This window comes from Rhinopithecus bieti, unplaced genomic scaffold (assembly GCF_001698545.2).
Source record: "Rhinopithecus bieti isolate Rb0 unplaced genomic scaffold, ASM169854v2 scaffold_34452, whole genome shotgun sequence".
Lineage (NCBI taxonomy): Eukaryota > Metazoa > Chordata > Mammalia > Primates > Cercopithecidae > Rhinopithecus > Rhinopithecus bieti.
In genome coordinates this window covers 144740-168352 of record NW_016814605.1, presented here as the reverse complement: position 1 = coordinate 168352, position 23613 = coordinate 144740, and the positions used below count along the sequence as shown (strand labels likewise).

Sequence of the window (23613 nt, the reverse complement as noted above, 5' to 3'; positions counted from 1 at the left end):
GTAAGTGTCTAGTAAGAGATGATACCTCTAGTCCTTTGTTAAACTTAGTAGTTACATTCCTGACTGCTCCTGGGAGGCCAGAATTTATCTTTTTAAATTTTATTTTATTAATAATTCTTCATTCTCTTCCTCCTTGGAGGCATTTTATAAGAGCCAACTTCTAGAAGTACTGAAAAGCAAGGTCAGTTGGTTGTTCATGGAGCATTTACACTTGGGTGATTCTTAGCCACTGCTCTAGAGAGACCAAGTAACAATAAAGTTCAGTATTGTGAGGGGAAGCTGCTGCTTCCAGTAGGGCAGGGAGTCACTCTTTCCAGTTGTCAGTGCAGAGATTGTGTGATTATTATTATTAACTATTATTTTAAGACAAGGAATGAGAACTGAATAATTTATTCAGTGCTTATCTGCTTCCCGTTCTGAAGTTTCAATTTTTGCTAGCAGGAGATGAAAGGAAGAAGCTAAAAGACAATTTCAGTTATTTTAGGAATCAGTTTAAGTGAGTTAATTTGATCCCTGATTTTTTTCCTGAGAGCCTTAAAGTTTCTTTAATTATAATTAATATATTTTATGGATTCTTAGAATTATTTAATATGAAAGAAAAAGCTATGTGTGAGAACTCTCAAACTCTATTTCCGTTTTTTCTATAGGTAAATTGTCTAAGTTAAGAGAAAAGAGTTACTTTACTTTTTCTCACGCAAATGGTCATATCAACTGCAGCTTCCACTACAGTTTAAAGAATAAATTCGCCAATTAAGTCTCAAGAAAGTTTTTGGGTTTACCACTTCCCATCTTTCAAGTAGGCCAGGGTTTATTGTATAGTTAACAAGGCCAATATCACATTCAAAGAGTGGAAAAAATTACTAACCTCCTAAGCAAGCTAAGGTTTTATGAAGACCTACTTTTGAGACCAATTTTCTGCAAGAGTGAAAATTGAGAGGGAACTTTTAAGACACAGAATGCTCAGGAAGGAAGCAGAATCATTGCTTCCCTTTGTGCAGTTTGTTTGTAGGTGAGGTGGGCTTTGCAGAAAGATTAACAAGCACAGACGAAAAGCTCACCACTTAATCCCACAGCTGTGTGTATAGTTTTATAAAATTTCTAAGCATTTTTTCCAAGAAAAAGTGAAGAACAATACCTTAAACATTTGGAAACATGTTCAGCTTAGACAGCTCTAGAACAGGGTCTGAAGGTGAAACACACAAACAATCCTGTTTCTTCCAGTGTTGGAGAGATGGATTCTCAGAGGCAGAAGATACGCATTCACGGAGCCTTCATTCCCTGAGCTGTCTGTGTTCCAGAGTATTTATCTGTGAATCGATGCTCCAGTGAGTGAGAATTTACCGTTAGTGAGCGAATGCAGACAGCTGCAACCCCAGGTTCCTTGCAGCCAGGAATCCAGTCACAAGACCTGCAGCTTCACAGAGGGACACTCGTGGGTGGCTTTGTCTTAATTCTCAACCAAAGAGAAACTCCCCTTTAATCAAAAAGAACCTTCATTTTACCCTAGGTAAAACAGGCCTCTGTGTTTTTCGGCCTCTTCCATGGTAGTGTTGGTCTGCACAATTTGGACTAACACGGTCTGCAGAACAAAGTCTACAGAATTGGAAACAGTGACATATAAATGAGCCAAACATGGTCTGTGTGTCCTGACCTCTATATTGCTTATTTCACAACTGCATTTATTTCTCAATGGCCTGTTCCAAACGCAAATTTTACAATGTAATTATTTAAAAACAGCCCAAAGAAGAGTATTTTTAGGCTTTTAGAAAGTAATTACTTTGCATGTCCAGAAAATTTCAACCACATCTGCTAGCAATAAGATAAACCCCAGTTATGAAAACTTTAAACCAGTGCTGCTGTGCAGCGTCCCCTAGACACATAGCCCCTTGTCCAGTAACCCATCCATTTTGAGAAGCAACACTGGCATCTTATTCTCTGCACAGATTCCTGCTGGGAGGGTCTTGTCTCTGCAAACCTGTGAAAGCCTCACTCAATAAAGTCATGTGTGCGACTGCTCCCCTGTGGCCATCTCTTTCCTTGCTCAGCCCGCAAGTCCTTACAATCCCCTACAAATCAGATCACACTGTACACCCCAAACACTGACTCCAGGGTCATGAACACAAACAATTCCACTTCTAAGTCTCTCTTCCCAAGCCTTATGAATAATACTGTTGCTCCCAATTCTATGGACCCCAAACTAACCGCATCAGAAACAGGAGACACAGTCACAATAAACCCCACCTGCATAAGTCCTCCCTCATTCAGGTGACCATGGTTCATGTTATAGACACACAGAGGCAGAGACCTGCTGTACACCTAGATCGGAATGGAGGTGGTTCTGACACCTTCTGATCCGTGTCCACTGTGGAGTGACCAGCTTTGTCTGCTGTTGGCGAAGCCTTGGGGTAAGGTGTCAACAGATAAGAGAGGGAGGTTTCTAATCAGAACTAGTAATTTATTATTTAAGTATATAGGCAATATAGGGTAATTTCAAATCCCTTTTCTGACTGTAAAAGATATTTACAAGATTTGACGTTTTATGGTATGTAAGGCAATACGTCATGAGATTTTTTTTTAAATCACAGTGGTAGCCTTCTTAACGATTTATTATTAAGTTTCATGGGAAACAGCAAGGCTATCTTAAATTGAAGCATCTTAAAGAATACTTTGCAAAAATAACATATTTAAGAATTGACTTTTAGTATAAGAAAACCTGAAAATTTTTTTACTGTTATTCACTTTTTTTGCAATTCAAATTTCCATATTGAATAATGGATAGAACTGGTTCTTCATTTAACACCCTGTCAGAGTAATCATTTAAAACTTGCAATAAGATGCACCATCTCGTTCTATTTTAGTTGGGCTGATTATGTTTTGTGTTTTCTTTTCCTTTTCCTGCAGCCTCTGACGTTTCTTTTTTTCACTGTTATGATTAATTAGGAATCTAATTCTTTCAAGACTAAGAAGCAGATTAGAATTGATTAATAACATAAGAAAAGAAAAAGTCAAGTACACAAATGTTACTAAATTTAATGAGGAAAAGAGTAAATAAATTTGAAATCGTAAAATATGAGCCTTTATTCTAAACCAACTTCTTAAGTACCATTTGATTGCTGTAACCCAAATTATTGCAATGGCATTCAATATTTAAAAGTCAATGTCATTGTTATTCAATTATCTTTTCCAATCTTGGAAAAAGCATTATTTTGGCAGATTTCCCAGAAGATATTTTAAATCAAATTTCATCTGGAATTATACCCAGATTTTCATTTGTTTACGTTCTTGGACAATTAAATATGAATTTCTGTTAAATTACCCAAGATTACATAGCAATACAAGTTAGTCTTTCAATTGTTCCAGGATTTTTTTCTTTTCCAAAAATGTGACTGTCCTTGTGATGGTGTTTGGTGTCGGCACCATTATTCAGGAGCTGTTCAATTAAATATTAAGCACATCACTAACAAATGAAGAAACATGAGATTGATCCCCTTTGTAATGATCAGCTGTGGGGCAGACTCACATCCCTGAGCTGTGCACATCTTTACATGAAACCATGAAAATGTCAGCTTCAGGTGCAGGTTACCCTGAGACATAAAACTGTAGATGCAGTCCTTGCTCTTCTCATAAAGACAATTTCCGTCTGAAATGTGGACTCACAGCTGTGGCTGTAGCACATCCAGACTTGGGGGTGACTCAGGTCTCACTCAGGGTTGGCAAGAACCTGGAAGCCCTGATAGGACCTGATCCCATATGACCAGGGAGACCTTGTGAGAAGAGTTTTCCTAAACACCACTCTGAAAAACATCATGCAGTGTTATTTCTTATTTGGTCTGTATCATTAACCTAGGAAATTCTTCCCTATGAGGGCCTGCTGGTTAATCTTATATATGTGAGATGATCACGATAGGACTATCCCAGATTGAACAGTTGGTCACCAGGAATTTTATATTCACTGCCTGAGGCATAACACTCTTGCCCACTTTCCTCTTACTTATGCTAGGTTCTTGGCTCTAAATGTAGAGAACCACATCATTCTCCCTGTGAGGCCCTTGGACAGAGTGCTCTTATGGGGCTCAGTCATCAGGTGCCAGGGAAGGGGAGATTCTAACACGTGTATTGAACAATGTTGACCAGTTATCCTGGAAACAGCAGATACCAGGCAACACTTGAACTGGCTCAGGAGCACTTTTCATTTGCAGGCCTTCTGCCTGTCTGTGCTTGTGGGAATGAGGCTGTTTTCTTCTCTAGACTGACTGGAGGGAGCCATGCAGGATGGCACTCACCTCCCAGAGATGCATCCTAGAAACACATTTCCACATTGTCAGGGTCCTTGTGCTTTCTCCATGTGGCATGTGCTGCACAACGTGTCCCTGCCCAAGGTGCCAACTTGCACAGTCAGAGACTTCTTCCCTTGACCACAGGCAAACTTGACTTGAACTATGTTTGTTTTGCTCCAACGAACATTTTATGTCACATTGTTCACAGAAGAGACATTCCCCCTGCCCCATCAACCTTTTCCACACCACTGCACCCACCAGGGGATTTGCGTACTGTCCCCTAGGGAGGACCTTCCCTTGTGAGTCTAAGATAAAAGCTCAGCCCTAACCTTGCCTTGACTGATCAGGACTCCTCAGGTCACCGTCTCACAATGAGGCTCCCTGTTCAGCTCCCGGGGCTGCTAATGCTCTGGGTCCCTGGTAAGGAGAGGATTAAAATAAGGTGGGAAAATGGGGTGGGAGGGTGAAATCTGGGGTCTTCACAACTTCCTGTATTTATTTCAACCATGTGTTACAAGCACATGGTCTATACTCGAGGAAAGAGAATTCGTATTTTTGTGTCAGAAATAAGCATGAATCACCTCCCAGGAACAATGACCAGCGCTCTGGTTACGATCTTGAAACTAAAGAGTTTCCTGCTGGCTAGTAAATAATGGGCTTATTTTAGAAAGTCTACTTCTTATGATATAAATCAAAACTTGAAAATACATGTAACTGTAAATTAGTATCTTAAGGAAAATCATGAAAGCTGCTCATAATGTATCTATATAACCTTGCACACCTCTGTTATTATTTCAGGATATAGTGGGGATATTTTGGTGACCCAGACTCCACTCTCCCTGCCTGTTATCCCTGGAGAGCTGGCCTCCATCTCCTGCAGGTCTAGTCAGAGCCTCTTGGATAGTGACGGGTACACCTATTTGGATTGATACCTGCAGAAGCCAGGCCAGTCTCCACAGCTCCTGATCTATGAAGTTTCCAACAGAGCCTCTGGAGTCCCAGACAGGTTCAGTGGCAGTGGGTCAGGCACTGATTTAGCCCTGAAAATCAGCCGGGTGGAGGCTGAGGATGTTGGGGTCTATTACTGTATGCAAAATATAGAGTTTCCTCCCACAGTGCTACATCCTCAAACAGGAACCTCCCTGGTGGGGTGTCCCAGCTGCTCACATGCACTGCTTGTCTTGGGAGCAGGTCAGCAGGGTCTCTGAGACTACAGAAGAGGAGGCTGTTGGAGAATACAGGGTAGAGTTTGCTGCTGAGGACTCTGGCCCATGAGAGCCTCAGCTGTGTTTCAGTCCCATATGTTAAGGCCTCATCAGCTGCCACGTGTAGCCACGTGCTCTGGGAGCAACCAGCTCTGATGAAGGAAGAGTGAATGAAAGCTCATCCTCACCCTCCCTGTCTGGCCCACATTTGTCGAGTCCATTGATTTTGCAGAACAATTAGATCATGGATGCAGGTTAGTGGTAACACAAGTGAAATACATGCTACAAATGACTGGTTTGGAGATAGTTTTATGCATGATAACACTAGGTCATACTGGGAAATTGCTATCTTCCCACTTTCCAAGCGTTCTCTCTCCTTTACCACTCACATGAAGCTGGCCTCTCTAATATTATGGTGGAGAAAGCATTCTGCACCAGCTGTCCTCACAGGAGTATGGCTAAGAATAATTAGTTAAAATGTTTGCTTTTCTTTACTACTTATAGATTTTGAAAATCCATGGCAGATATAAATTCTAATACCAAAATAGTTTGATTTTCCTCAGTTACCTTTTGCTGACTGAAAATGGAGTTCCTGCAATCCAATAGTGGACTTTGAAAATAAACAAAATAACTCAGAAGGAAAATGTCAAGTCTCTGTAATGTACCACAGGAATAATGCAGAATTATATAAGATTTTATTTCCCCTCAAATTTTAGAATTTTAAAAGTATTTTACTGACAGAGTGTTTTAGAGAGGAAATACTTAGTACTATGTTTTCATAAGAAAATGATTCAAAGGCTGAATAAATGCGTTATTTTATATGACACTTTTAAAAAAAAATAAATCTGAATCCTCTATTTTAGTTGTAAATGCATAGAAAAATTATGCTCTTAATAGATTCCATTAACAATAGTGCTGTAAATTTACATGCTTTCTTTTTCTTTTTCTTTTCTTTTCTTTTCTTTTCTTTTCTTTTTTTTTTTTTTTTTTGAGACGGAGTCTCTTTCTGTCACCAGGCTGGAGTGCATGGCACGACCTTGGCTCACTGCAACCTCCACCTCCTGGGTTCAAGCAATTCTCCTACCTCAGTCTCTTGAGTAGCTGGGACTGCAGGCGTGCGTCACTACACCCAGCTAATTTTTGTACTTTTAGCAGAGATGGGATTTCACCACGTTTTCCAGGATGGTCTCAATCTCCTGACCTCGAGATCTACTTGCCTCAGCTCCCAAAGTGCTGGAATTACAGGTGTGAGCCCCCATGCCCAGCCTATGCTTTCTTAATAGGAAGGCTATAGTCTGATAAATATCTATACACATTTTGCCATGCAACTTTTAAACCTAACAGAATTGCTTTCTGTTAAAAAAGCAATAGTGCTTTCTTCACCATAATACTAGAGAGGGCAGTTTTGTTTGAGTGGTAAAGGAGAGAGAAAGTTTGGAAAGTGGGAAGATTGCAATTTCCCAGTATGACCAAGTGTTATCATGTATAATCATGATCTCATTGTTCTGCCAAATAAATTTATATGAATCCAAGTAATGAGTGATGTTTCTTACATGTGACAATATGGCGTAGAGACACAAAAGACTAGTTAAGTCAATAGAACAATATATCAGTGCAGGCTAGGGACTTAAATTATGCATGAGATGATTTATTTCAAGATAAAGGATTCCATAGTAAGTGCAATTAAAATTCCAATGTGTCATTTCTGTTAGGTTTAAAAGTTGCATGGCAAAAATGTATACAGATATTTATCAGACCATACCCCTCAAAGTAAGAAACATAAGACACGTAATATGTTATTCAAAAATACTAATTAACGCATTAATGAGCCTAAATGTTATTACAGAATACAGTAAAAGAAAATAAAATGTAAGTAGCAAGAGCAGGAGATACAGCAATTCCGTTGTCACTTTAGTCCTCCTGTGATTGACAGCACCTAATCACCTTGAGTTTCTGCTTTCTGTGAGACAGAAGATAAAATCAAAATCCATTCAAGGTGGTTAGATATGTTTTTAGGAAAAGCAAACAAATGTACAACCTACCTGATGCTGATATCCCAAAGGTCTATATTCTCAAATCAAAATGGTGAAAAGTAAATGATTCCAAAAACTGAAAAGGGAGAGATACAAGAAGAATCACAGCATAATCAAATTTATTACAAAGAAGCCTCAAAATATGGTGGACTAAATGTGATAAGGTTTCTGTGTTGCCTGGCAGTGCAGAGGCAAGCAGGAGGCCTTTGTGGTGTGGGTGGCTCTGCTCCACGAGGTCACTCAGGTGGGCAGGAGGCACGACCACCCTAAGAGCACAGTCTTCTTCCTTCCTCACAGTCACTGCCTCCACGGTCATCCTCAGCAGCATGAGGCAGAACAGAGTGGAGAGAAAGCTGTTTTCTTCTAAGGACCAAAAGCAAAAACAGAAAAAACAAACAAACAAACAAAAAAAAACAAAAAAAACATCTGGAGCTTTCCATCAGTGACAAATGTACTTTTGACTCAATCATGCAATTGAGAAACTTTCCACTGATGGGATCTGCTGATAAACCCACATTCATTGTTTGTTTCTTTTAATCTGAAAATGCATTTACATAATTCTTGAAAATATTTTTTTGGCTGTAAACTTATATTTGTTGTAGCCTATTTGAAGTTGTCATTTGCTATTTCATAATTGCTGCTAAAAAGTCATTTATTAAAAAAATCTGTGACTCTAACTGTTCTTGTTTGAAAGAAATATGTCTTTTTTAGATACTCAGACTACTTTTAAGCTCTTCATTTGGCCCTCCTTTGTTTCTGATTCAATGTATTGTTTAATTTGTTATTTACGATTAATTAATCAATTAATTTTCACAATCACAGAATCAAATGTCCTATAAGTTGCTATGTCAAAGACCTGTCTGAAGATGGCAAACACACTCCACAATAAACAAAAGACAACACCATGGTCTCAGGAACACTGGGAAAGTAGGAGTGCTGGTGTCCCATTATCAACAGGGAGCCCTAGAGTTAGAGTCAGGTCTTTCCTGTGACCTGGGCACTTGGGAGGAGCCACCTGTGTGCTGAGTTGTGGGGAACCTGCCCTGTGCTCTGAGACTGGAAGCACGGCATTGGCCTTGGCCCACCTGCTATGGACTGAATTGTGCCCTCAGATTCATGTGGAATTTCTGATTTTCATTGTGGCTGTAGAAATTAGGACCTCTAAAGATATAATTGAGGTCATGGGGCGGGGGAGGTGGCATCTACAAACCAGGAAGAACGTCTTTACCAGAAAACAAACCTTGCTGGACATGAATCTGGGATATTCCTGGCACCAGAAATGTGAACATTAAATTCTGTGGTTTACGTCATCCAGTCCCATGTTTTTCATGTGGCAGCGCAAGCTGACTCATCCACCTTCCCCACCCTCTCGGAGTAAGGTCAGCCTCAGGAGGCCCTCGCGGACGTGGGGACCCAACTTTGTTCCTCTTCCTCCTGCTTTTCCAACTCTCTGGTGAGGAGGGAGGACTCAGGCTTCAACTTCAGTTTCTGTGCATTAAACATGAATGTTTCCTTGAAGATGAAGTTTTTAGCCCATTTTGCTCTCTGATCAGAATTTAATAAATTGAATGAAGCATTTACTTAGAATTAATATTTGGGGATGTTCATATTTGTTACTCACTTACATGACAGTTGGGATATTGTGGGTGCTTGTCTCCAGGCCCTTCCCTGTGTTCTAGGAGACAGAGTCATTCTTACTAGCAGGGCCAGTCAGGGTAATAGCAGTGTCCTTGACTAGCTTAATGGGAAAATATGCCTGGCTGCTAGTTCTTGCTGGCTCCCACAGCCCCCTGGACATGATGTCTGCCTGGGTCAAGCGGGTGAGTCTGGACAGATGTCACTCTGTTCATGAGCAGCCTAAGTACCTTGATAACCTCCCATTGTGAACAGAGTCCTAGAAGCTGCTCGAGCCATGAAAGGTTGGACAGAGAAATCCCACATCACTGCAGTCAGACGGGGGCTGTGAAAAGACCATGGAGGGGTTTCATACTATAACCACCCACCACTGAGCCATGGCGGCCACTCTGTCTGACGGGAGCCCTCAGGGGAAGACCTGCTCACGCTGTAGTCTGGAGGTTGTTTTTGTCACCATCTTGGTTCTAGCTGATTTGGGCCAGTTTCTGTAGTGCATCCTGTTTTGTCCAGATCCTGTTTTGATCAGCATTGTCATGACCAATGTTGTGATCCATGCTCAGAATACAAGTCCTGACGATCTCCTTCCTACCTTACACTCGCTGCCTTCTGTGAATCAGATATTCTGATAAGGATCCTGTTAGATCCTACTCGAGTCAGGGGCCACACAGACCCCCACTGAGGGCTGAGGCCCACAGGCATCTGAGATAAGCAGAGGTCCAGAGAATGATAGCCCGTGACTGTTCCCTGTAAAGACAGTTTCTCCCCAGATGGCTGAGGGCTGTCTTTGGCTGTGTCCTTCTTTCTGAATGATAATGAGGGACGGAGCAGGTCTCTAAGCAAAACCACAGCAAGACCCTTCTGTGTGTGCCGCTCTGACCTGGACAAAGGTAGCACTGGATAAACTTAGGACAGTTAGGAGATTTATAATCACAAGGAAGAGAGGCAGAGAGAGAGAGGAGGGGAGAGAGAGAGAAGAGCATGTGTTGTGTATAGAGTACCAACACCGAGAGTACATTCTGTCATGGTTTAGTGCTGAGTATGATGCTCAAATGATCAGATTCTATTCCATGGAGCCTATACATGTATCTTATATAGGAAAAGGGACTTTGCACATGTAAATTAAGGATTATGAAATGGTCAGATTATCCTGTATTGAACAGGTGGGCCCTAAACAGGCCTGTCTTTGTTAAATATCTGTCTATCTCTCTTAAAAGGACATCACAATTGTCCTTATAAGATAGAGACAGACAGATATTTTAATAAAGACTGCAGGAGAGAAGGCAATTGGAAGACAGCAACAGAGATTGAAGTGATATGGACTCAAGCCAATGAAAGGTGAAGCAAACAAAAGCTGGAAGAAGCAAAAATAAAATAAAATAAAATAAAATAAAATAAAATAAAATAAACTCTCCCACTGGAGTCCCCGTAGAAGCTTGGTCTGATGACAGCCTGCTTTTCATCCCTGAAACTAATGCTGGACTTCTGGCTTCCAGAACTATAAGAGAACATATTTATGTTGCTTTAACCCACCAAAATTTTGTTAATTTGTTATAGCAGCCCCAGAATACTAATACAAGTGGGGCTTAGGATACATCTAGCCGAAAGGTACTGTGATGATTTGTAGTCCCTGTCTTCAATTCTCTAATCTTACACATAATTAGTTAGAAGAAGATTTTTACTATGGAAATATTGTGAAGGAAACCCCACGGTGTATACAGGGGCATCTCTTGGTTATAGAATAAATATGATAATTCTTAGTTGAAAATAACATCTGACTAGTAGTATCTTATAGAGAATCTTCTTTCTAAGACATTTAAGGATGCATAAAAGGGGCCCTAAGTAATCTTTTTATACATATATATGAACAGGTACATTTCCTGGTGAATCAACTAGAGAAACCCTCAGGACAGCCCTTGATATCCTTGGCGATACATTTCAGATGAGTAAACTGTTCATCAGAGCCCGTAATTGAAACTGTCCAACAGAGGTGGTTTGCCCAAAGATACATGGTCAGCAATTGTCAGGGCTGAGCTTGGAACCCAGGTCTGCATAATCTTAAATATGTTGCTTCCACATGGCCACGTTTATTTCATAGAGGACTGAATGGCCTTTAAACTCAGAGAAGAGACAAAGCCAGAAAAGTGGTGTGAAATTCTCAACACAAGCTCCCCGCTACCTCTGCAGCTTGCTGTGATTACCCCAATTATAATCTCGGGCCCTTCTGGAGTTTTGCCTACAAAGCCAAACTTCCTCAAGGCTTTTACAAATACTAAATGCCATTCTTTCAGAGTTGAGGGTAGCGGCACATCTTGCATTGCCCCATTTTATCTTCTTAAGCCTCAAGGCCTGAGGTCAAATGAGCTGCCGTGAAGACCTCTGACATGTCCTGGAGACGTTCTCCCCATTGTCTTGGTGATTAACATCTGGCTCCTCATTACTTATGCAAATTTCTGCAGCCACCTTGAATTCCTCAGAAAATGGGTTTTTCTTTTCTGTCACATCATCAGGCTGCAAATTTTTTGAACTTTTATGCTCTGCTTCCCTTTTAAATGTAATTTCCAATTCCAAACCGTATCTTTGTATAAAACTGAATGCTTTTAAGAGCATTCAAGTAATCTCTTGCATGATTTGCTGCTTAGAAATTTCTTCCACCAGATACCTTAAATCATGCCTCTCAAGTTCAAAGTTCCACAGGTCTCTAGGGCAGGGGCAAAATGCTACCAGTCTCTTTGCTAAAGTACACCAAGAATCATCTCTATTCCAGTTCCCAGTAAGTTTCTCATCTTCATCTGAGACCACCTCAGCCTAAACTTTATTGTCCATATTACTATCAGCATTTTGGTCTAAGCCATTCAACAAGTCTCTAGGAAGTTCCAAACTTTGCCACAACTTCCTGTCTTCTGAGTTCTCCAAACTGTCCCAACCTTTACCCATCACCCAGTTTCAAAGCCACTTCCACATTCACAGGTATGTTATAGCAATGGCCCACTACCTGGGTACCAATTTAATGTATTAGTTCATTCTAACGCTATCATGAAGAAATAACAGAGACTGGGTAATTTTTATTTTTTATTTTTTATTTTTTATTTTTTTTTGAGATGGAGTCTCGCTGTGTCACCCATGCTGGAGAGCAGTGGCGTGATCTCTGCTTACTGCACGCTCCGCCTCCCGGGTTCATGCTATTTCCCTGCCTCAGCCTCCTGAGTAGCTGGGACTACAGGCACCAACCACCACACCCAGCTAATTGTGTGTGTGTGTGTGTGTGTGTGCGTGTGTGTGTGTTTAGTAGAGACGGGGTTTCACTGTGTTATCCAGGATGGTCTCAATCTCCTGACCTGGTGATCCGCCCACCTTGGCCTCCCAAAGTGCTGGGATTACAGGCTTGAGCCACTGCGCTCGGCCGGCTAATTTATAAAGAGGTTTAATAGTTTCACAGTTCTGCATGGATGGGGAAGCCTCAAGAAACTTACAATCATGGCAGAAAGGACCTCTTCACAGGATAGCAGGAGTGAGAATGAGTCCAAGAGAAGTTGGAAGTCCCTTAGAAAACCAACACATCTCGTGAGACTCACTCACTATCACAAAAACAACATGGGGGAAACCACCTCCATGATCTAATTACCTCCACCTGGTCCCACCCTTGACAGGTGGGGATTATGGGGATTACAATTCAAGGAGAGATTTGGGTGGGGACACAGAGCCAAAACATATCAATCAGTAATAGAAGACAACAACAACAAGAACAACAAAGAATGGAATAAAATAAATATTTCTGAGCTCTCTGGAACAGCCATTGGATGAAATTATAAAGTTTACAAATATCTGGAGTCTATGATGACTTGGCAATTACTTATTTAGGCAGATCTTATTCATTTTTTCCATTCTTGCTTTGGAAAATAGCCAGCTCTAAAACCAGAGACTGTATGGTTTTCACATAGGATGGAATCTAACAGTCCAAGAAGAAATTTGAAACAAAATATAAGAATTTATTTAATCTATTCACTCAAGACCTCTGATTGGAGCAAAAATTATCTAAGGCAAAAGAAAAAGAATTTAGTTGCTTAAGTGAAAAAATTAAAGCAAATGTTTGTTGCTAAATTATATTCCTAAGTATACTTTTAAACAAGAGCAACCTCTTTTAGCTGGCATATGGTTTCAAGATGCAATATAGGCAATTTGTTTGAAATAAAAATTCTTACTAGTGGTCAGAATCACAGCTTAGCAATGGAAGAATCTGTGGCTCTATGCAGACCTTATTTTAGAAACAAGGCTCCTTTCTTTAAGACTGAGAAGTGATGGGATCTTAGAGAAAACAAAGAACGTATAAAACACAGAATGTTCAGAGAGGCAATCGAATCATTAGTTCACCTTGTGTATTTTGATTGTGGGTGAGGTGGGCTCCGCAGAAAGATTAACATGCACAGAGAAAAAGCCTTCATGCCAACAAAGGTTTCCACTAATCTCATAGCTAAGTCTGTACATTATATTTGTTTTTGTATTTTCCATGAAAAGAAAACAATAATTGAAAATTTAGAAACAGATTTGGATGAGGAAGATTTAGAAAAGGATCTTGAAGAACCAAAGAGTCAGGCTTGTAAACAAACATGTTTCGCCCAGAGTTCAGAAAGATTTTTTTCTCAGAAATAACACATTCAAAGAGCCTACTCTGAGCTCCCTGTGTACAGAATATTCATCCACGAATTGATGTTCTAGTGAGTGACAGTTTGTAGTTAGTGAGATAATGTGGCCAGCACCAATCCAAGGTGCCTGCAAGGCAGAAATTGAGTCAAGATTAACTGGAGTTACACAGAGGGACGTTCCCTTTGCTGTCGGTTTGGTCTCAATTCTCACCCAAGGAAAACATTCACTTTTAATCAGAAAAATTGTCCAGTGAGGTCCAGGTGGAGAACAGGGCTCTGTGCGACTCCATCTCATCCACAGCAATGTGGGATTGAGCTATCTGGACTAACTCAGTCTGTAGAAGAAGTCTACAGAATGGGCCACAGTGTTATATTAATGAACCAATAATGGCCCATGTGAACTGACGCAGTGTTATTTCTAAAGTGCAGGCTTATTTCTCAATGACATGTGACAAACTCAAATTTTACAATACAATCATTTCATAAATAGCCTAATGAAGACTTTTAGCCATTTAAAAAATGCTTGCTTTGTCTATTCCAAGATATTTTACCCACACCTTCTGGTAATAGATAAGCCCCAGGTTATGCAAACCCCAAACTACCACTGCCCTGGGAGCTCTATGACCCAGAACCTCCCTACTGTGCTGCTGTGTGACATCCCCCTGGACACATAGCCACTTCTCCAGTAAATCCCCATTCCCAGCTTCTGAGAAGCAACCTTGGCACCTTAGCCCCTGCTCAGACTCCTGCTGCGAGGAACATCTCCCTGAAAACCTGTCAAAGCTTCACCCCATAAAAGTCATGTGGACTATTACACTCTTGTGGCCATCTCTTTTTCCTTGATCAGCCCACAAGCTCCTCAAACTCTCTTGCAAACAAGATCTTACACAGAGAAGTTACAAAATTTAATGAAGGAAAATCACAAACATATTAAATAGTAAAATATAAGACTTTCATTCTAATCCTACCTCCTCATCACAATTTGTGATCATCAACCCAGGTTATCATCCTGGAGTTTAACATTTAAAGTCAATATCATTTTTACTTAATTATTTTTTCTAACCTTGTGAAAAATATCTTATTTTGGTAGATTCCTCATAAATATCATATTTTGATAGAAACCAAACTTTCTTGTGGAATCATACTTAAAACTTTGTTCATTTGTATGTATTTTTTTTAAAACAGATATGACTATGGGTTACATTTCTGAAGATTGTATAGCACAGAAATCTACTATTTCATTCTTCTTAGATTGTTTTCCCCTGCAGGACAGTGAGTGTCCCTGTGAAAGCAATTAGGCACCATTTATCAGGAGTTGTTCAGTGCAATATTAAGCACAGTATTGACAGATGATGAATAGTCAGGTTGTTTCGCTATGTTAATTATTAGCTGTGTTGCAGACTCACATCCACCATCTTTGGTTGTCTTTACATGAATGTGAAGAACAAACCAGTTACAGATACAGGTGATTCAACACATAAAACTGTGGATCCAGCTCTTGTACTTCTCACAGCATCTCTGTTTGAACTGTGGACTCATGACAGTGGCCACACCGCATACAGGCTGGGAGAGACTCAGGTCTCCCTCAGAGTTGACAAAGACCTGACAGGACCTCATTCCACACAATGAGGAAGACTGTAAAAAGAGTTTTCTTAAACACCACCCAGAAAAACATAATGCAAAGTTATTTCTTGTTCATTCTCATCATGAGCCTATGAAATTCTTCTCTTTTGAGAGAGCCCTCTGGCTAATCTGGTATAGGTGAGATGATTAGGATAGGCTATATTCCAGGTTCAACAACTGCTCCTCAGGAATTCTATATTCACTGCCCGAGGCATAAAATTCCTGCCCCATTTCCTCTTACTCAAGCTGGGCTCTCGGCTCTAAATGTAGAGACTCACATCCTTCTCCCTGTGAGGCCGTTGGACAGAGTGCTCTAATGAGGCTCACTCACCCGGTGCAGTGGAGGGAAGATCCCAGCACTTGCATCGAACGTTCTTGAACAGTTATCCTGGAAACAGCAGATACCAGACCGCTGTTGAAGTGGCTCAGGACTGCTTTTTATTTGTAGGCTCTCCGCGTGTCAGTGCTTGTGGGGATGGGGCTGTTTCTTTCTCTAGATTGATTGACTGGGAGGGAGCCATGCAGAGTGGCGTTCACCTCCCAGAGATGCATCCTAGACACACATTTCTACATCATCAGGGTCCTTCTGCTTTCTCAGCATGGCATGCACTACACAGTGTTTCCCGGCCCAAGGTCCCAACTTCCACCGAGAGATCCTTATTCACATCAGTATAGGCAAATATGACTTCATCTTTCTTTGTCTTCCTTTGAAGGACAATTGATGTCACATTGCTCACAGGATAAACATACCCCTCCCCCACTGGCTGTTTCCACACCCCTGCACCCACCAGAAGACTTGTATATTGTCCCCTAGGAAGGACCTTCTCTTGTCAGTCTGAGATAAAAGCTCAGCTACAACCTTGTCTTCACTGGTCAGGACTCCTGTATTCAATTACTCAAAATGAGGCTCTCTGCTCAGCTCCTGGGGCTACGGATGCTCTGGGTATCTGGTAAGAACAAAAGGAGATGAGCATGGAGCATGGGGTGGAAGGATGAGCTCTGGGACTCCACAATGTCCCATGCTTATTCTGACCAAGTGTTAGAGGTGTATGGCTTATATTTCAGGGAAGGGAATTTATAATTTGCCCTGTGAATAATTAGAGACCATCTGAAAGGGACAACAACCGGTACTCTGAATACTATCTTGAAAAATAAAAGGATCTCTTGTACCGAGTAAATAATGGGCTCATTGTTAAAAGTTTATTTTTTGTGATGTGAATCGAAATTATTTTTTTAAAAAAACTCAGTATTATAAGCAAAATGTTTTAAGCTCATAATGTTTTATACAACTTTGTACTTTTCTCTCATTGATTCAGGATCCAGTGGGGATATTGTGATGACCCAGACTCCACTCTCCCTGCCTGTCATCCCTGGAGAGCCGGCCTCCATCTCCTGCAGGTCTAGTCAGAGCCTCCTGCATAGTGATGGATACATCTATTTGCACTGGTACCTGCAGAAGCCAGGCCAGTCTCCATAGCTCCTGATCTATTTGGGTTCCAACCGGGCCTCTGGAGTCCCAGACAGGTTCAGTGGCAGTGGGTCAGACACTGATTTCACACTGAAAATCAGCAGAGTAGAGGCTGAGGATATTGGCATTTATTACTGCATGCAAAATCTACAAATTCCTTCCACAGTGCTACATCCTCAAAAAGAAACCTCCGTGCTGTGCTGGCCCAGCTGCTCACATGCACTGCTTTTCTGGGTAGGAGCTCCACTGGGTCTCTGCGTTTGCAGAAGAGGAGGCTGTTGGAGAACTCAGGGTCAGAGTTTGCTGCTAACGACTCTGGCCCGTGAATCCTCAATTGTACCTCAATCTCATATGTTAAGGCCCCATCAGCTGCCACCACCTGGGAATGACATCAGCAGGAGGAGAATTCAGTTGGCCACATGCCCTGTGAGCAAGCAGCTATGACTAAAAAAGAATGAATAAAATCTTATCCTCACCCTCCCTGTCTTGCCCACATTTTTCAAACACATTTGGTTGACAGAACAACCAGTCCATGGATGCAGATTAGTGACAACACAAGGGGAACACATTTTGGAAATTGTCAGTTTAGGGTGCATCTTATACAAGATAATACTTGGTCATATTGAGATACTGTTTTTGTCCCACTTTACCAAAAACTTTGTATCTCCTTTATCAATTATAAACTACAGTGCCCTCTCCAGTGTCATGCTAAGAAAGCATTCTACACAAGCTGTCCTCAGGGTAGAATAGCTAAGAATAATTAGTAAAAATGTTTGATTTTTGGCTATTCATGGGCTTTGTAAATTCACGGAAGATATAAGACTCTAATGCCAAAATATTTTAATTTTCCTCAATTACCTTCTTTCCAGTGAAACAAAGTTCTTGCAATTCCAAAAGTGAGTTTTGAACATAAATAGCATATTCAAAGATGTAGAACACAGACTTTACTAAATGCAATAATGTATGATGTTTTTCTTCTTCACCCCAATTTTAAGAATTTCAAAAGTATTTAACCTAAGTGCTATTTTAGAGATGACACGTTTACTATGATGCTCTCATAAGAAAATACTTCAAATAATACAAAAATGATTTAACTTCATATTACTTCATCATTACCAGAAAATAAACAGAAATCCTTCTTTTCGTTGTAAAAGCACAAAAAACTTATGCTTTCAATTGATTCCACTGAAAATAGTGTCCTGAAGTTCTATCAAAATTAATGATGAGTCATGTCAGTTACATGACAGAACATGGTGTGACCGAAACAAAAGAATGATTGAAGCAACAGAACAAGAAGCTCCTGCTTCAGGCGTAGGGTTTAAAGTGTATTTGAGATGATTTTCAACTCCAAGATAATGAATTTCATGGCAAGCGCAATTAAAATTTCAAAGTGTCATTTTTGTTAAATTTAAAACGTGTATGGATAAATTTATATAGAAATCAATCAAACTGGAATCATCAAATTAAAAAGCACAACACTTAATACGCTATTTAAAAGTACTGCTAAATGCAACATGGAGCTTAAAAGATATGAAATATTACAGAATGCAGTGGGAGACAACAAAGTGTGAGTAGCTAGAGCAGGAGGTGAGCAGGGATCATCATCGTTAGCCCTCATGTGATTGACAGCACCTAGTCACTATAGAATCTGCTTTGATGTGAGACAGGGAATAAGTTCTAAAACCACTCCAAGGTGGCTGGATACACTTAAAAAATGAACAAGCTCAAAATTTACATGATGGTGATACCCCAAGGGGCTACACTCTTAAATCAAAGTGTTGAAAATAAATGATTCCAAAAACTGAAAGTGGACACCAAGCAGAATTAGAAGACAATCAAATTCCCAATTACAAAGCAGCCTCAAGATATGGTGGACTAAACATGACAAGGTTTCTGTGTCTGTGACATGGCAGGTAAGAAACAGGCAGGTGGCCTTGGTGGTGTGGGTAGCTCTGCTTCATGAGGTCACTCAGGTGGGCAGGAGGCATGACCACTCTCAGAGCACAGCCACCCTCCTTCCTCACAGTGGCTGCCCCGATGCCCATCCTCAGCAGCATGAGTGGAACAGAGTGGAGAGAACTCTGTTTTCTTCTAAAGATAAAAGAAAATTTCCATCAAATTTAACAGCAGATAGATTTGAGGGGACACAGTGAAACCATAGCACTGACCGATGGAAGGCTCATTACAAGCCCTGTGGTCTACCATGCATGCAGGCAGAGCTGCTTTTAAGGGGCAGAGATGGCCATGGGGAATCAACAAAAGCACAGGGAAAGAGAAAGGTCTGGGTGCAGACACAGACTGATGCATCTATCCAGAAAAAAGCACCTGTATCTTCCACCTGAAGCTGCATCCCTCTGGAATGATGTTTCTTGGCAGGTCAGTTGCAAGTCAAGGAACCTGGGAAATAACATCTCCAGATATGCTGCATTTGTGTAATGTTTATTTCAAATTGAAAGCATTTAGAAAACATCAATTGGACAAAGACTCTTTTACTCCAGAAGGAAGCCAATTATCATGAAAACCCTCCCTGGGCATGTTGATCTATCAGGAAATATTAACATGCACTAGGAGTTAAATTCAAAAGAGATTGGAAGTTGACTTCACCCAGACAAGGTATTACCTATTCTTTTGAGGACTCATTTATTTTATTTTACATCATTTACTCTCCCTAGGTTGCTTACAGTCCCCACCTCCCTCTCCCCTGTAAAGGATGTATAAACACCTGGATCTCACTGGGTTTTCTGGATAACCACTCTACTTTGATATTTCCTCCGCATGTTAAACAAATTTGTTTGCCTTTTCTCACTATTATTTATCTGTGTCCGATTCATATTTTAAGCAAAGCGCTTTAGAGGGGCAAAATCAAACTTTCACCATTTGCACCCTAGCACAAGCAAGTTTCGCTTACAATTCAGGGCCCCCTGAATGGGCCCAGCGGCAGGAGGGTGTGTGCAGATGCTACCACCAGAGTCCATTTGGCCACTTCTATCTCAGGCATCAGTAATACTCCCAGAACCCCAGGCTGCAGCCGCACTGATGCTGATGTAGGTGGAATGCCACTTCCCCTCTGCTGCTGAACCATGGCTGAGATGATGTGAGATAATAATGGGTCCAAAATCTGTGTCCAGTTTTATCAAATCCAAAGTGATTTCTCCATATACATGGCCCACTTGGCTTGATAGGAGATGGAGACTCTCTGTCCCTGGATGTCAGACAGGAGGCTGGCAATCTTGGTCAGAATGTCGCCCACTTACTGCTAAGCAGTGAAAGAGGAAAGTGGGCCTTTGATAGTGCAAGGGCAGACAGCATGCCACTGAGCAGGCAGCTGTCCCTCACTAGGAAGAGAGGGTCACTGGTAGCTGATCTTTCCTAAGTTCTCTCCCTTTACATGCTCTCCAGAAATCCAGACTCCAGAGGAGCAGCTCCAGAGCCCCCAGGAACATGCTGGTGGAGCAGTGCCGCTCAGAGCATTACTCAGTGGATATAATACTGGTCTTTTTATTGTAGAGACAATTGATCCTTAGATAATTTCAAGTTTATCTTAATCCATGGTCCTATGATTGGATGAAGAAACAAGTAGCTTTTTTTTGAAGTAATCAGATCTGGCATCACTAGTGAGCACTTTCTTCTTATAAACCCTGGGAAAAATATCCAATGACAGAAAAGGAGGTATAATAGAGAGATCCCCAAAGCAAAAATAAGATCCAGCTCGTATATTGTCTGGGCATTACTGAGGCCTATAGGTTTGCATAACGGTGGAAATGTGAGCGATACATGATTTGAGGACTTAATAGCACCATCTTTGTGCACCTGCAGTGAATTGCTTGACATTGTACTGATAATAAGAATGGCTTAAGGTTATTATAAAATACTTACAAATATGCTTAGCATATCTCAATAAATATTTTTCTTCATTTTTTTAAGAAGGAATAATTTTACACTCACAGAAATGCTGTAAGCATAGCACAAAGTACCCCCCTCCCTTTCAGAGTATTTTGAAGACATGCTGATTCCACACTCTACAAACTTTACTTTTGAGTTTCCTACAGAGAATAATATTCTCCCAAATAATCCCCATATGCCAGTGGAATACATTACTCCCTCAAGTACTCAGCAGTATTTCAAATTTTGACAAGTATCAAAAAATGTTCTTCGTTACAAATTGGCCCCCAAGGAAGAAACAGATTAAAGTCAAATCTGGGTTGCCCTGGTCTGATCTGAGACCCTGGGGACACTGTCCCTGTGCTGAGTGACTGAGATGAGCCAGCCCTGCAGCTATGCCCAGTGGGCCCCATCTCCTTCTGATTTGCATGTTCCCAGAGCACAGCCCTCTGCCCTGAAGACTTCTTAATAGGTTGATCACAGTCTGTGCAGGAGTCAGTCTCAGTCAGGATACAGAATGAACGTGGGGGTCCCTACTCAGCTCCAGGGGCTCCTGCTGCTCTGGCTCTGAGGTAACGAAGGAGAACTCTGGGAGTTTACTCAGCCACTGTGCTCAGGACTGGCTGGATTTTCTGGGAGGGCTTCTTATAACATGATTGATTGTGTGGATGTTTGTTTTTATGTTTCCAAACTCAGGTGCCAGATGTGACATCTAGATGACCCAGTCTCCATCCTCCCTGTCTGCATCTGTAGGAGACAGAGTCACCAGCACTTGCCCGGCAAGCCAGGGCATTAACAATGAGTTAGCCTGGTATCAGCAGAAACCAGGGAAAGCCCCTAAGCTCCTTATCTATGCTACATCCAGTTTGCAGACAGGGGTCCCATCTCGGTTCAGTGGCAGTGGATCTGGGACAGATTTCACTCTCACCATCAGCAGCCTGTAACCTGAAGATATTGCAGCTTATTAGTGTCAACAGGATTATACTACCCGGTCCACAGTGTTACAAGCCATAACAAAAACCCCCAGGGAAGCAGTTAACGTGAGTCTGCACTGCACTAGCTGCTCCTCCTGGTGCCTCCATCTGCTGAGAACATTTCCCAAATAGCATCCACACTTTGAAGGTCATTGGAAAGTTTTTGCACAAGGTACACTGAAGCCTCTTCTTTAACTTAACTGTCTTTCCTTCTCCTCATCCCCAGCAGCACAGGCATGGCAAAGACTCTTCTGATTGCATTAAGAACAGAGATGATTACGCCTGAGAAGTCTGAGTTATAGTGTGAATTGGAATTAATATGATAAAGGAGACAGCACTCTTGGAATTCCAGGTAGTATTTTTTCTCAATACAGGAAATGTGAAACTAAACTATAGTCTTTAAAGTCTTGGGGGCATGGGAGTAAAGACGCAAATACTAAAAAAGAAGGATTCTCTGGATCTTGCCGTGAATCCAGAGTGCATCTATCACAGGAGGTATAATTGCCAACCACATGGTCCTCAGACATATCTGGGAAGCCCAGGTTTGGGGCTGCTGATGGTCTCTGCCTGGAGAACCTGCCTCATTTTCTAAGGCACCTGCTTACAGTTGACCAGCAAGGGTCCTATTGCAAAGAGATCTAGCAAAAGAGAATGATTAGAGTAAAAGGTCAATTTCTTCCAGTGCCCACCTGGTCCCATTTTCCCTGAACCCTCCCTGTTACTTATACAAATCCTTTCATGGCTCTGTCCACTGACTCACTGAGCTCCGGACTCTCTGGTTTCCTGGTTCTGCCCTAAACAAGCCTCACACTGCCACGTCCTTGGATCTCTAATCTCATTGCTTTCTCAGTGGTGATGTTTTACCCCAGACCTTTCATGGACTTCATCCCTCACTCCCAAAGCCAACCCAGAGCTTCTCATCTTAGTGATCCCTCTGAATGTGTTCATAAAACACTCTACTCCACACTTCTGTCTGAAGCACGTTTCACGTTCTGACTCATGATATAATTTATTTCCTTATGATTTTACACTTGATAGGCTGACCCCCTCTAGTGGAATTTAAGCTTCATGGGGTCAGGGGCCATTGTCTATTATTTGCATTGCTGTATCCCAGTGTAATGGGAGCACCCGGCAAACAATAGGTGCTCAGTGGGGGGCACTCTTCCCAGGAGTCTGCATGTCTAGAAGTCTGGGAGGACTGTAAAGAGTGGAATAAACTGTTTATTATATGGACAATGTTCCCTTTTCCTTTTTTTATTCCTTTTTCATACTCAGTCTTTAGGAAATAGGGAAAATTACAATTCTCAGAACTTATGTAATTTGTCTCAAGTGATATTTTATTTTAGGTTGTATTTCCTAAAAACATAACATTATGGTACTCAATTGATTACATTATATTTCATATATAATGATATATAATATATGCTACATAAGTTATAACTACAGTAAATTTATTGACTTCCCATTTAAAAGACAAAAGTTATCAGATTATATCAGGAGTCAGATAATTGATATTTCAGGTCTATTTTATTTATTTTATTTTATTATTATTATACTTTAAGTTCTAGGGTACATGTGCATAACGTGCAGATTTGTTACATATGTATACTTCTGCCATGTTGGTGTGCTGCACACATCAACTCGTCAGCACCCATCAACTCGTCATTTACATCAGGTATAACTCCCAATGCAATTCCTCCCCCCTCCCTCCTCCCCATGATAGGCCCCGGTGTGTGATGTTCCCCTTCCCGAGTCCAAGTGATCTCATTGTTTAGTTCCCACCTATGAGTGAGAACATGCAGTGTTTGGTTTTGTGTTCTTGTGATAGTTTGCTAAGAATGATGGTTTCCAGCTGCATCCATGTCCCTACAAAGGA

At 41.2% G+C, this 23613-nt stretch overlaps 1 pseudogene; it reads left to right on the top strand.

Moving 5' to 3' along the window:
* Window positions 1-4648: 4648 nt before the first annotated feature.
* Window positions 4649-16890, top strand: LOC108514925 (Ig kappa chain V-II region TEW-like; annotated as a pseudogene).
* Window positions 16891-23613: the final 6723 nt, after the last annotated feature.